Here is a 14448-nt window from a genome sequence, read left to right on the forward strand (position 1 = left end):
TGAGTAATTTTGTTCCAACACATCACACAGACACCAGGGAAATGTCGTGCCCGGAAATTCGGGGCATTAAATGATGTTAAAAGAAAATTTAACTAATGGGGAATCTGGGGATAAATTAAGGGGCACTCACCCTGAGGGTAGAGTTGCTGCCACCACCCAGAGATCTACCGATGAACTATGTCACCGGTAGCTCACTGGGAACCTTAAAGTATATGTATATAAAAAGACTAAGGACTTAATTGGGGGTTAAAGTGACCCAGAGCGAGACTCTGATCCCTTGGACAGGGGGTAACGTGGTGAGCGGGGAAACTCGGGGCGGTAAAAGGGTATTTTAACTACACAACCGTCCGGACAAAACTCACGACGGGGAGAAGAGATAAGAAATAGAGGCCTATAAATACGGGTTTGTACATTTGTTCAGGTGATACTTAGTTTAGGAGGTATACATAGTCATAACTGATGACACGATTCACAGTTAACAGCTCAGTGAAGGCACGATTTTCCCGAAACTGACAGAAGTGGACGAATGGACAAGCGACTGAGTCCTTCTCCTCTCACAATGGTAGTCAGAACATGGTTGAGAATTCTCTACGAAAACCTTACCCTTGCGCGGGTGTACATCTATAGCAAACCAGGTACATGTGTAATAGGAAAAACTCAGGGAGGGGAAACCTTACACACCTGGGGAGGCCTGTACACGGCGAGAACAATTTCCGTCGAAACGACAAATATACAGCCCCCTATTTTATTAACACTTCTCACTCTTGAGAAAAACCACAGGTTAATGGTAACACGCCTATATACTCCCAAGGTACTTTCTGCAATAGGGGATAAGAAGGAAATTTTGGGGGCTCGAATCCCCGTTTGCACCCCGTCATGCTCCAAGAACGCTTAAGGGGTTTACCTTATTACAACCCTTATCACGGAAAGAAGAGGAGTACTGAGGTTAACACTTAAAAGACCACATTGGGAAAGAATCACGGGTTTCGTGTAGGTGTAGGTGTTGTGTGTGTGTGTGTGTGTGTGGGGGTGGGTGTGGCAGAGAGTGGCCACCAGACCTGTGAGCAAAGGAGTTGACTGAGTGAGGGCGAGCGAGCCTATTTCATTTACTGGGATCAGAAATGCATTTACAGGATAATTAAGACACACCTTGACTAAAGGGGAGACGGTAATTAACACTGGGGGACACGTAGGGTGAAAAAATGGGGAGGCGGAAGGCGGGAGAGTCACATACATACCTGTGAGCAAAGGAGTTGCATGAGTGAGGGCGAGCGAGGCCCGGGAAAGACGCTCTCAGGATTTTATACTTGCCGGGGGCGAGGGCGGAGTCCCGTAAGAGCGGGAAAAGGGGGGACCAAGTAGCTGATTATGCTCTATTAAGGTTTTATTTAAAAGGAAGGGAAAATTAGGGTAGTTTACATATGAGTTATGGTTTCTTAACTTGCAAGGTGACGAAATTTACTTTTGAAGCAGCGAAAAAATCTATGTAAGGTGGATGACTTTAACAGATAAGACATTTACAAGCAAGGTGGCTGGCAACTGCTTCGATTGCGTGCGCTGGTAGGGGGAGGGGAGGAAGGGGAGGGACGGTAGACGCCGAGTTCTGGCGGGACAGTGTTGTGAAAAGATTGCACCATCGTGTGTAATTATTGTAGTCTGAGTGTGTGTGTGTGGGGGGGGGGGGAATTTGTTATGTTCTACAATATAGAGACAAATACAAGCCTTCCGATACTTAGAATTATAGATTGTGATTAATGATAGCTTCTTATAATTACTTACATACCTATGATGGACTTATAATGACTTATAATTCCTTATGTCTACTTATGACCACTTATAACTACTTGTAATCACTTATAATCACTTCTAATGACTTAACCTATGTTTTATTTTATTTTCTTATATTTCTAAGTTTTTCCTCCTCCCTACACATCCCGGCATTAAAGAAACACTTTCTACCAATGTCAGCCTATGCATGGCGATTAAACTGAATAAATGTGACAGTTTCTAAAAAGAAGTCTGTATCATATTAACATGCTATGTGGTGTGAGGTGCAAAGTGGCTGGGTATGGTGTGAGCCGTGAGGTGTTGAGTGACTGGATGTGATGTATGGTGGGATGTGTAGTGTGGGGGGCTGGGTGTAATGAGTGGTGTGGTGTTAGTGTGGTGAGGCTGGGTGTGGTATGGCTTCATATGATGTGTTATGTCGTGTGGCTGGGTGTGGTGTGAGGTGTAGTGTGGCTGGATGTGATGTGTGGTTAGGTGTGGCGGGGTGTGATGAGTGGTGTAGTGTGGCTGGGTGTGGTATGCGGTGTGGTGTGGCTGGGTTTGACTTTCCTACCAGGGGCGGATCCAGAAAATCAATTTGGGGGGGCCCCGATGGTAAAATTTCATAAGTTAGCGACAGCCTCAAAACAGTGAAGACCAATGGATAGTGATGACGGTTTTTTGCTTAAAATCCGCAGCTCCCGAGCAATCAACGTATATGTGACAAATGAAAGAAACAATTCAAATTGTACACCTAAGCTGTGGAAAGAAGCCACAGTGTCCCCAATACACAAAAAGGGATCCAAGAGCCAAGCTAAAAATCACAGACCTATAAGCCTCACAAGTATTTTATGCAAACTTTTAGAAGAAATAGTTAGAGACACATTGATAACCAATTTTGAAGAAAAACAAACCCTATGTGACAATCAACATGGCTTTCGAAAAGCAAGATCCTGCCTTACAAATCTATTAACTGCAATCACGGACTGGTCAGGCTTGCATGACAACAACCACCCATTTGATACAATTTATTTTGATTTTGAAAAAGCTTTTGACACTGTGCCACACAAGAGACTCATCCACAAGCTCCATCAAACTGGTGTAAAGGGACACATGCTCAGCTGGATTGAAGACTTCCTGGCAAACAGAGTCCAGAAGGTGAGGGTGAATGGAGCCTTGTCCGCTCCAGCCAGGGTAACCAGCGGAGTTCCCCAGGGCTCTGTACTGGGACCCTCGCGAGGATACGGGCATAAATGACCTCCCCATCAACATTACTTCACAATGCAAACTCTTTGCAGACGACACAAAGTTATATGGCAAAAGCACCACAATAGGCGCACCTAACATCACTAACCGATCCAGGATTCAGTACGTTTCCTAACTAGTAGAAGGTAATGTTATAATTGTATTTCATAAAGAATCCTTATACACAAAAACTAACTAAAATCATGGGTATTCTTTTTCTTGAACAGAACATTGAATAAACAACAGGACAATAATATGAAAATAAATATAGCTACCGTTGCCAGGTCATCGTACTCAGAGCACAGTATTTACCGGTTTCTGACGCCTAACTATTGCCAAGAAACATCAGGATCTAACTCTTAACGATAACAATAAATTAGTTTCGTTATTGGAGCCCAGAAGACAGTTTGGGGGTAGGAAGTCGGGAAATATAATCGGCTGAGTACAACAATCTGACAACATTGAGGCTGTAGCCCGCAGGCCCGAGCCAGCCCGTGCGCCATTTTGCGGGTGTCAGATACCACAAATAGCATATTTTTACTGCGCAAAGCAGGTGATGTCACTTATTGTGACTTCGTGAGCTTTCATATTTATCTATTTGTGTATATTTCATGGTGGCAAAACTTTCATTACTAGTTTCATTTTTACTAGTGACACAAATATGTGACTGTTTTTCACAATAGAATTTCACTCAACAAGTGAATCAGACACCACAGAAATATTACCAGTGTGTATGAATGAATACAAATATAAGCACATACTTTGATTTAACTCTAGGATGTCTCGTGGATCATTAATAAATAAAAAACAAAATATCTGGATAGGCTTTTCTTTAGCCCGTTACCGGCTATGGCTGCCCAAAAAGTACCCTCCGCCAGGTTTGTACCCCCCCATATGGTGATTGTCAGGTGTGCCTATTGCAAAAAAGAACATCATTATGAGAAGACCAACAAACTGATGGAATGGTCCAAAACATGGCTACTGAGATTTAACATCCCCAAATGTAAAGTGATCCATATTGGCCACCAAAATGACAGACACCCTTACAAGATGGAAGACATTTACATTAATCTGGTAACAGAAGAAAAGGATCTGGGGGTTCTGTTCACAGAAAATCTAAAATTAACACATCACATCGAAGATATAACATCAAAAGCAAATGGCATGTTAGGCCTCTTGAGCTCAAATGCACTTTTAAGCACTGGACTGAGGAAGGTTTTGCCAGTGTGTACAGAACTTACACACGTCCCCACCTAGAATACGCTGTGCAGGTGTGGAGCCCCCAAAGTAGAGTGAACATCAATAGAATAGAAAAAGTCCATAGAAGAGCCACCAAGATTATCCCATCACTTAAGAACCACCCTTATAAAGAGCAGCTGAGAAGACTTAACATTCCCAAGCTGGAAGATAGGAGAGAGAAAGAGAGGGGACTTGATCGAAGTCTTCAAAATAATGAGTGACTTTGAAAACATTGACAAACACACACTCTTCCAAACCACTAACACATGAAGTGGCCACTCCAAACAAATATACAAACAGAGATGCAACAAAACACAAACACAACACATTTTCACACACAGTTGTAATTACATGGAACTCACTACCAGAACACATAGTTAATGCTACATCCACAACATCATTCAGGAACAAATATGACAAACACAAAACACAGATGAATATGGAGGCGGGCAACAGGATCTATGTGTGTGTGTGTATATATATATATATATATATATATATATATATATATATATATATATATATATATATATATATATATATATATATATATATATATATATATATATATCGTAAGTAAATCCCGTGGATTTTATTGGTAAGTCTAACACCAAAATCAGGCAAACATACCCCAACTGTGTTGGGATGATCATTAAAGGTTCTACCAACCTTAATGTCATCCCTAATATAAATTCCAACACTATGTTTTCTTAGGTTAGAAGGAGTCATTTCTAAAAAAAATTGTAACCAACTATACTAACAACCAGGGTTGGCGAAAACCAATGTTTTTTTTAAATAAAACAAAAAACATATTTTTTTGGTTTAAACCAGTTTTTTTTTGGTTTAAACCATAGATTTTTTTTTCAGTATTTTTATTCCAGTAATTCTATCCGTATATACATATATGAGTTTGAAAAGGAATTATAGATAGATTTAGAGATGGATTTAGCAATATATTCATTTGATCTTCATACAATCTGTAAAAGTGGCAAAATGCAGCTGCTCTAACATGCTTTTTAATTGCAATGTTAAAGAGTAGTAAAACATGAAAGACCTCTTCTAATTTTCCAGTTGCACGCAACAAAAACAGTTGTAAGAGAGAGAGAGAGAGATATATATATATATATAGAGAGAGAGAGAGAGAGAGAGAGGGGGGGCTTTCCTGGCTTCTCCCGCACCGCATACTGCCGCTGTATCGCGCTCCCCGGAGTTCGGGGCGCTGTTATGATGACTCAGAACAACAATGGCCACCTTAGCATACACAGACTGTACATATGTACAATTCGTAGTCCACAGACGCCAGTGTCACCATGCAACATGGACAGCATGCATCTAATCTACTGTGCTAGAACCTAAGTAATACTTATTCTGAGTTATTAATGAGAATAGAGTCACTAGGACTGAAAATCATTAGAATAGTGGTCCTGGCAATTATTCAGGTGACGATTACCATTGGAGCTTCCAGGACAGTGCGCCCCCCCCCCCCCCCCTTCGGTGATGACTGCATTCACGATGCCCCCCCTACAATACCTAGTTACACTATACCTCGCTGCTACAGTAATACACTAACGGTACACAACACTATCACTTTGCACCTTGCTCCCGACTGCAGCTCGCAGCTCTGAATGACTAGAATCATGAGTCACTCTTTCCCTTCCCACCAGGGTTGCCAGGTTTGGCATAATTATGCCAATTTGGTATATTCCAGGCCTGGTTGGCATACCGGAAATTTAGTTTTATGCCTAACCTCATTTGGCATAATTTTTGGTATATTCAGGTTTTTTTTAACCCTCTCGCGCACGATGACGCGTTTCGCGTCATCAAAGGTAAAATGTCCTGGCGCACGATGACGCGAAACGCGTCATAAAAGTTAAAAAATTTATTAAAAATTAAGTTTTCGGTGGAAGTGCGTCAAATTCGGAGCGTCATTTGTTGGGATAAGTTTCTTAATGGTAACATATGGCAACCTTTCTAAGGAGCGTAAATGAGGTGCGCGGAGCGATTTTTAGTTGTTAGCCTACTCTGACGGGAGGAAAAAATACAGGTTTCTTGGTGTAACTCAGGAACTAATAGGCGTGTGAAGATTTTGAGGATACCATAAGAATCCACACTAAAGTCCGCTTCGAAACATATATTCGGCTAAAAAAGTTGGCCCACAAAATTTCGAGATAGCAAGTGGGGAAGAGTTGGTACTTAGGATTTATTGTCTACAATACTCTATACGGAGACTTGAAACGAGTTTCTATTGTTTATATATATTTTTTCCCCTATTTTTATTTGCGCATGTTCTAGTACAAGTCTTTATGAAGCCATTGATACTAAATTTATTGGGGTACGATATATCTGTGATGGTAAAATACGTATTGGAATGTAGAGTTTCGCAGCGGCAAAAAAAGTCTGGTCGGGCCTGAGAGATGCATGGTGAGTGGAAGAGAAACTTACTGGAAACTTACTGTGAGCTAGAGGGTTAATATTATTTCATTTATATTCATAATAAGGTGCTGGAAGTCAAAGATGTTGACCAGATTCTATAATATATCTAGTGAATAAAACATCAGAAAAAAGCATTATACTCATCAGATGCGGGTACCGTTCCTCTTAGTACCGTTTCAGGACCTAAAGTTCCTGATCACCGCAGAACGCGTAATGTTCGTGTTCGGTTACTAGTCTGCGGGTCTGTGCGGGAAAGGAGAAAGTGACCTCCGCTGCCCAGCAATGCCCAGGATTGTACGCTACTTTACGAGGACTTGCGCTATCCAAGCTGTGTTATTCTGTCTTACAAGTGGACTTAAGTATCAGAGTGTGCTAGGATCCGTTCCTGATCCGCAGTAAAGGCTATGAGTCGCAAAACCTTGGAAGTATTTGTGGCGTGTTCCTCGGAGGCATCGACGAATATGGCGGAAACACTGCGGCATCACATTTTTATGTACTTGTAAAGACCCTGAGAGGCCATTTTAACGTGATTTTAGGAGTAAATAAAGCCGTTCGTATCGTATTCTCCCCTCACAGTGTGGCATCAAAGAAAGGAAGCCAGAAATCTTTAAAATGTGCTGATAGGAGTGGGTTTCTGAGTCAAAGAACTCCTCTGCATCCTTGTAATCTACTGCTGCACACATTAGTTACAGGGGCGTCGGTGATGCGATGGTGTGGAATGTGGAGGGAGTGGACAGTGCTTCATTGGAAACAAGATATGAAAGACCAAAATTGTGTTGTAACTAAGCTAGAGTGAGGGAGGCCGCTGTGAGGGACGCGCAAGTTTGGCGCGAAAACGGGTCTTATGTAAAGGCGGTGTCACACTAGCACTTTTTCCGTCGATTAATGCGATTTCCGTCGATTTTTCATCGTTCCGCATGAACTTATCGCATGAATTTGTCAGACGATCAGGATCGTTTCCGCCTGCAAATTTCCGCCTTTGTTTACATTTCCAAGACCAAGACCGAGACTTTTCCTTCTTGCATTTTGGCATGGTGAATGAGAAGATAATAGAAGAGAGGAAGAGAAACGAGATGATGCATTTTGTTTTGAGCGATGGGACGTGATGGTAAACGGGAGGACTGGAAGGAGGGGATGGTGCTGCTGCTGGGCTGAGAGACGAGTGAGTGGAGACGAGTGATTGAGGCAGAGAGTTCTTGGAAGGCATGCATGTGGTGAGAAATGATATGAATGATATCCCCCCAGAACATTTGACTTTTGTTTTTTTTTTTTTTTTTTTTTTGCTGCTGATAATAAAAAGGCTGGCTGGGGAGAAATCCCGAGCCACCTGTGACATCAAGATCAAGATCAAGATCAAGTGGCTTCAATCTGTCTCAAACGCTCTCCTGCAGTGACAGCCTTCCTCATCCTGGTGTCATTTCTGGCAATAAGAGAGGTCACTAACTCCAGAAGTCTGTGGTACTGGCTTTTGTCCAACCTGATCCAATTCTTCAGAGTCTCATGATCCTCTAAACTCAGCTCTTTTAACAGCCTGTGGTACACACTTTCTCTTTCCCGACGAGCCAACCATGAGCGCATCCATGCACGCTTTTTGGCTTGTTTAGCTCGTCTAAGTCTCACAATACACAGTATTAGGTTCAGAGCAGCGTATCTTTGCCGCAGCGTGGACTCCATGTTTGTTTACATTCCTTGGTCTGTGCCGACGGAAAGTTTCAGACGAAACACAGTTTGTGTGTGACAGGCTGCAGCCAAGATATCGACGATTTTCAGAAAAACGACGGAAAAAGTTGACGGAAAAAGTGCTAGTGTGACACCGCCTTAAGATGACGTGCTAAAGGATTTTTTTTAAACAATTTATCTGCTGTTTAGTGAAGTGGCAAATATATATATATATATATATATATATATATATATATATATATATATATATATATATATATATATATATATATATATATATATATATAATGTACCAAAATTATGTTTTCAGTTACTTTGAAGTTACAGCATTTGAATAGAGATTTGAATTTACCAACTGACGTTTTCATCCTGGTGTTAGTAAAATGACTGTGCATAATAAAAAATAATAAAACCACAACACCTGATGAAACTAAAAAAGATTCACAAAAAACACTGGTTTTATTGATGTTTTTTTGGTTTAAACCAGGGGTGTCAAACTCATGGCCCACGGGATAGTCATAAATGGCCCGCGGTATCACGGTAACTTCAATCTTGTCAATGTATTTTCCACCCTTGTTGGCCCCCATGACGGCACTTAAGAGTATGAATTGGCCCTCGAAGGGTTTTGAGTTTGACACCCCTGCCTTAAACCGCCAACCCTGCTGTACATAATTAAAATCTTACATATAGTTAAAACCACAATACTGATGAAACTAACAAAGATACACACAAAAGAAAAAAAAGGTAAAATTCTAGTGTTTGGCCTTTTTTTTTTTTTTTTTTTTTTTTTTACGTCGTTGCCTGTTGCGCCGGTAGGCATCTTCCTGGTGGGGCCTGATGGTCGGCCCAAGGCTTCTTCCAGGTGGGGCCTGATGGTCGGCCCAGCCCGTTCTGGCGCAGGCGAGTGTTTATAGTGGCGCCATCTTGCATTGGCTCATGCTGCCCCCCGGAACTCGTTCTTGATTCGCTTGGACGGCTTCCTCTAGAGTCCGGGTTGATGGGTGGTCTTCAGGACAGCATGTGGGTAGTTTTAAGCCACTCGGCGGTGACTGAAAAATCCGAGTGGTAGCGTGGGGATTCGAACCCGCGTCGTCCATCACGCGGTGAATGTGGGCCCAGTACGCTACCAGTTCGGCCACCGCCTACCCCCCTCCCCCCCATACAAGCCTGGGGACCTGGTGAGAATGCGGGGTTTCGGGTGGGGGACACGAAATCTGTCGCATTAGCATATTTTTTTAGTGTGTGTGGGGGGGGGGGGATAAAAACTCCCTAAATCTAGGGAAATTCCCTAAATTTAGGGAATTTTTCCTCCCACCACCACTAAAATAAGCGTTTGCGACGAATTTAGTGTTTCCCATAAGGAAACCACGCACTCACTGGATCCCCAAGCTTGTTTTGGGAGAGAAGCATAGTAAACCCACCAAATGATGCTCACCTCACCATCTGGCTTGGCACCGGAGGCCATCTGTGCTCACATAAACTGCCTACACCACACTCATGCCCTCTCTATAGTCTGTTCAGAGCAAGAAGGCGGTTCAGGGTGGAGCTGGTATCGTCGTTTACCTCTACCCATGCTGCCAAATCAGCCTTCGTACATGTGTCTCTCTCTTATTTCCCATCCATGTGCTATTTGAAAGCGATATTTTATATATTATGTATATAGTAAAGGAAGCTACATAGTACAATGAGTGTCGATGTTTAGGATTATAACAAGGATTTGTATAAATTCTATGACATGAAGCAGCGATTTTTTCCCATGTTGCCACGTTGTGGTGTTGGCAGTGGTGGTGGTGGTCGGTGTGTCCCTCTAGGTCCCTCCCCCTGGTCGAGAGGGAGAGAGAGAGAGATAAACAGGTGGGTTGTGGGTGGATAGGCCGGGAGAGAGTGCTAAGCTGATAATTGGCGGTCGAACTGGCAGCGCTGCACTCATGGGAATTCTGGAATCTGCCACACCTTGAACCGCCTTCATGCTCCGAACAGACTATAGTAGGTTGTCACCTCATCGCAAGGTTTCTGTCCTCCAAGTAGAGTCTGTGGCACCAAACACAGTGTATCTTCATTGTTTATCACTGACACAAGTAAAACCACTGGCTCTGGCTTGCCAGGATCCGTCCAACGCCGCACCTTAAACAGTACTGAGGCTTGTGCAGGAAGTGCAGGCTCTCGAACCTCCTGCCTGAGCTGTTCGAACATGTGAATCCTTACTGACCGGATTTTGAATCTGCTTCGCGGGCTCGTATTCCCAGTACACAAGGTGATTGTGGATATTGACTCCGCGCCTATTGAATACGATAATACGCCTCCATATATCATAGTTAAAAAAACAAAGTACTAAAAAGTAAAGAAGCCGAATTAATCCCCTTCCCCCAACGATCTTGGGGGACCTGCATGAACTCAGGGTATTTGGGTGGGGGAGCATAATTAAACTACTCCAACCGAAATTTACGACCTGCTATTGAGGGGGCTTCGCCCCCCTCGACCCCCCCCCCCTCTTAAAGGTGCGTGTTCTAAAAAAAAAATAACCACGCATGGTGGACCTGGTCTCACATGCGTGGGCTAATGGCTAAGCGTACCATCGCTAACCTAGCGTACCGTTGGTAATAGTATTAGGTAAAGGTGCGTGTTCTAAAAAAAAAATAACCACGCGTGGTGGACCTGGTCTCACATGCGTGGGCTAATGGCTAACTAAGCGTACCATCGCTAACCTAGCGTACCATCGGTAATAGTATTAGGTAAAGGTGCGTGTTCTAAAAAAAAAATAACCACGTGTGGTGGACCACATGCGTGGGCTAATGGCTAACTAAGCATACCATCTCTAACCTAGCGTACCATCGGAAATAGTATTAGATAAAGGTGCGTGTTCTGAAAAAAAAAAAACGCGTGGTACAACTGGTCTCATGCGTGGGCTAATCGCTAACTAAACGTACCATCGCTAACCTAGCGTACCATTGCTAACCGGATCGTTGGCAACGCTGCTCACATTGCAATGGCATCACCATGTAAACATATCGTCCGTATGTATAATATGCCCTTAAGTACAATATGGAGGCGTAATATCGTATTTTCGAGGTGCGGAGTGATTTTCAATAATTACCTTGCGTGGTTTCCGTATGTTGTAAAAAACCCTGGAAAGTATGAAATTTCCCTACATCTAAGTAATTGTAAGGAATTTCCCTACATCTAGGGTATTTTTCAACCCCTCATAACTTAAAAACTATGCATTTGCGACGCATTTCATATTTACCACCACATTCCCCAAAGTCTCGATGGCCCCCTAGACAATTTTGGTTGCGAGGGGTGAGTATGGGCAAACACTAGAATAATACCGAAAAAAAAAAAGGTTTTATTAGTTAGTTTAAACCACTGCTTTTTTATTGGTTTAAACCATTTGGTTTAAACCGCCAACCCTGCTAACAAGTCACTAATATCAGAATTAAGCCAAGTCTCGCACACACCACATAATGCCACATTACACTCCCACTGGCCCTGGCAAATTAATACAGTTCAATACCATCCTGTTGCAGCCACTCACTAAAGGCCAATTTCACAGTTCAACACAGGTTTGTAAGCCCCCAAAAGTAAAACCAAACACAACGCTATTAAAATTTCTTGTATAGTATTTTGTGTTCATTTATAAGGTAAGAAATTTGAGGCAACTATACAAGAAATCTGGTAAAGATTTGTATTAGGTCCGTGCCAGTATCTCATAATCTACTTTATGAGATATCATGGAAACGCTTTGAAAATCCAATTCAAGGACTTTTTTTTTACTCTTGAAAATAGGGGATAATGTTTACGGAAGCGCGTCGCCTCCTCTCTGGGCGGCTCTGCATTACTGCAACCGCAGCCCGTAAAATAGCTCGCAGAGGGTTTAGGGTCGGGGAGCATATTTAAACTACTCCAACTGAACTTTACGATCTACTAACGGGGGGGGCTGCGCCCCCCTGGACCCCCCCCCCACATGTATATGTGACTTATTTCAGCAAGGAGGTATTTCTCGCAACACCGGCTGCACCATCACCAGAGGAGGCGATGCGTTTCCGTAAACATTATCCCCTATTTTCATGAGTAAAAAAAAAGTCCTTGAATTTGATTTTCAAAGCGTTTCCATGACTGTTGAAGGTTTGTAGAAAAGATATATGAAGAGATATTGATGTTTCATAAGGTAGGTAATGAGATACTGGCACGGACCTAAAATGAATCTTAACCAGAAATCTTTTTGAGGACCTAAAATTATGTATTGTATAGCTCACTTAGGCAGTTACAAAGACACTGTATTGTTCTGTGGAATTTTCTTTATATCTATAGACCCCCCTATCTTTCCACATACCCCTGGCAACATTCCTAGCCCCCACTCACCAGGGTGTAATCTGTAGCGGACTCCCGCTTTCTACTCAGGGTCGGTATCCACAGATGCTTTCGCCTCATGTTAACTTTTTTCAAAGGTCAAAAAGGGATCAATTTGGTTCTAATTAGTTTTTTTTTATATATTCACGGTACAGAAGAAGGGTCAAACTGTAATGCTCCGACGAGCTTACTTTCCATCCTTCCTATTTCTCAACACGTCCTCTGCGTGTATCGAAATAACACGAGAAATTAATCAAGAGTGAGGGTATTCCTCGGCTGCCTGGGATTGAACCCGCGACCAGCGTGACGGGAGAGCCACTCCTTACCGAGTCGGCCAAAGAGGTACCCCACTGGCTAAGTGGGTTATGGGAGGCTCGTTCATCAGGCCGTCGCCGCACTACAAAACTACCACTAGGGCCATTAAACTACCCCTGGAAATGCCCGAAACTTCTACAAAAACCGTGTCAAATAAGTGCCTGCTGGGCTCCGAAATGTTTGAGAATATGACCCCAGTTACCCTTCCCTCTGCTATAGTTACATTTAATATTTATCATTTATCTTCCTCTACAGACGCCAACAGCAGCGTCTCATCACTGTTTCCCTTCCAAGTCCCAGTATGGCACAGCCCAGGAGGCCCTAACACGGCACGGCCCCCTCGTCCAGCGCTGCGAGACACACATCAGCTGATTCTTACCGTTTTGTTTATGTTGTCAATTAAGGATTTGTTTCTGTCGCATCAACTAATTTTATGCGCTAAAAAACACCAAGTAATATTACTAACTTGAAGAATGATTAATGAATTGGAGAATACTTTACCAAATGTAAAAACACTTCGTAATAATCATAATTTGCAAAGAATATTAGTGTGTTTATGTCTAAATTTGATTTCTTGATCCTGGTGAAGATTTCATACACTCCTAATGGTATTTATGCCATTTATATTATAATCTATATTATTAAAGGTTATATTTCCAAGTCGTGTACGTGTCAAAATTATGTTCATATATAATATTAAGTTTATTTATAACAAAAACTTTTTTGATAATGGTATTCATTCGTCGAATAATTTATATAACTTGTCTAACTTCCATTCAAGTTTGAGGTTGACTTTTTTATCTTTATCTCTTGTAAAAATGTTATTAACATGGCATGGTTGCAATTCTCAGCTTGTATCATTATAAGGATTGAGTAGTATAGGAAGAGGCTGGGTAGACTAATCGTTCGTAAAGAATATTAATTGTTGATACCGCTGTCGAGTGTCAACCCTACTATGATCATGATGTTATCCAAATAATTTTTATTCTCTCATTCGTGATGGGGGTGAGTATACGCTTATAAACTATGATCAAAGACCATTACGATTATGAGTTGTAATGAAACATTGATGGATAAGGGACTTAATTAACTCTGAATGTTCTACCCCAAAAAAGCAATAGAGTTTAAGCGATATTTTTCAGGCAGTTCCGCATGTGGATTACACTGTCTTAGGTCAATTAAAACTTTCAGGCACGTCGTTGTCACCATTATCATCACCCAGCCCAGGATGACCCGAGATGATGATGATGACCTGCAGCAGCCTCTTCTTTTGGGCAGTTTTTCATGAGACCGAGTAACCAACACCACCGCAAGTCATCGTCATCACCACCCAGCCCAGGATGACCCGGGGTGATGAATATTAGCAGTCTGAATCTTCCGTATGAGACCGAGTAACCAACACCATCTTAAGTCATCGTCATC

The sequence above is a fragment of the Eriocheir sinensis genome, chromosome 63 (assembly GCF_024679095.1).
Source record: "Eriocheir sinensis breed Jianghai 21 chromosome 63, ASM2467909v1, whole genome shotgun sequence".
Taxonomy (NCBI): Eukaryota; Metazoa; Arthropoda; class Malacostraca; order Decapoda; family Varunidae; genus Eriocheir; species Eriocheir sinensis.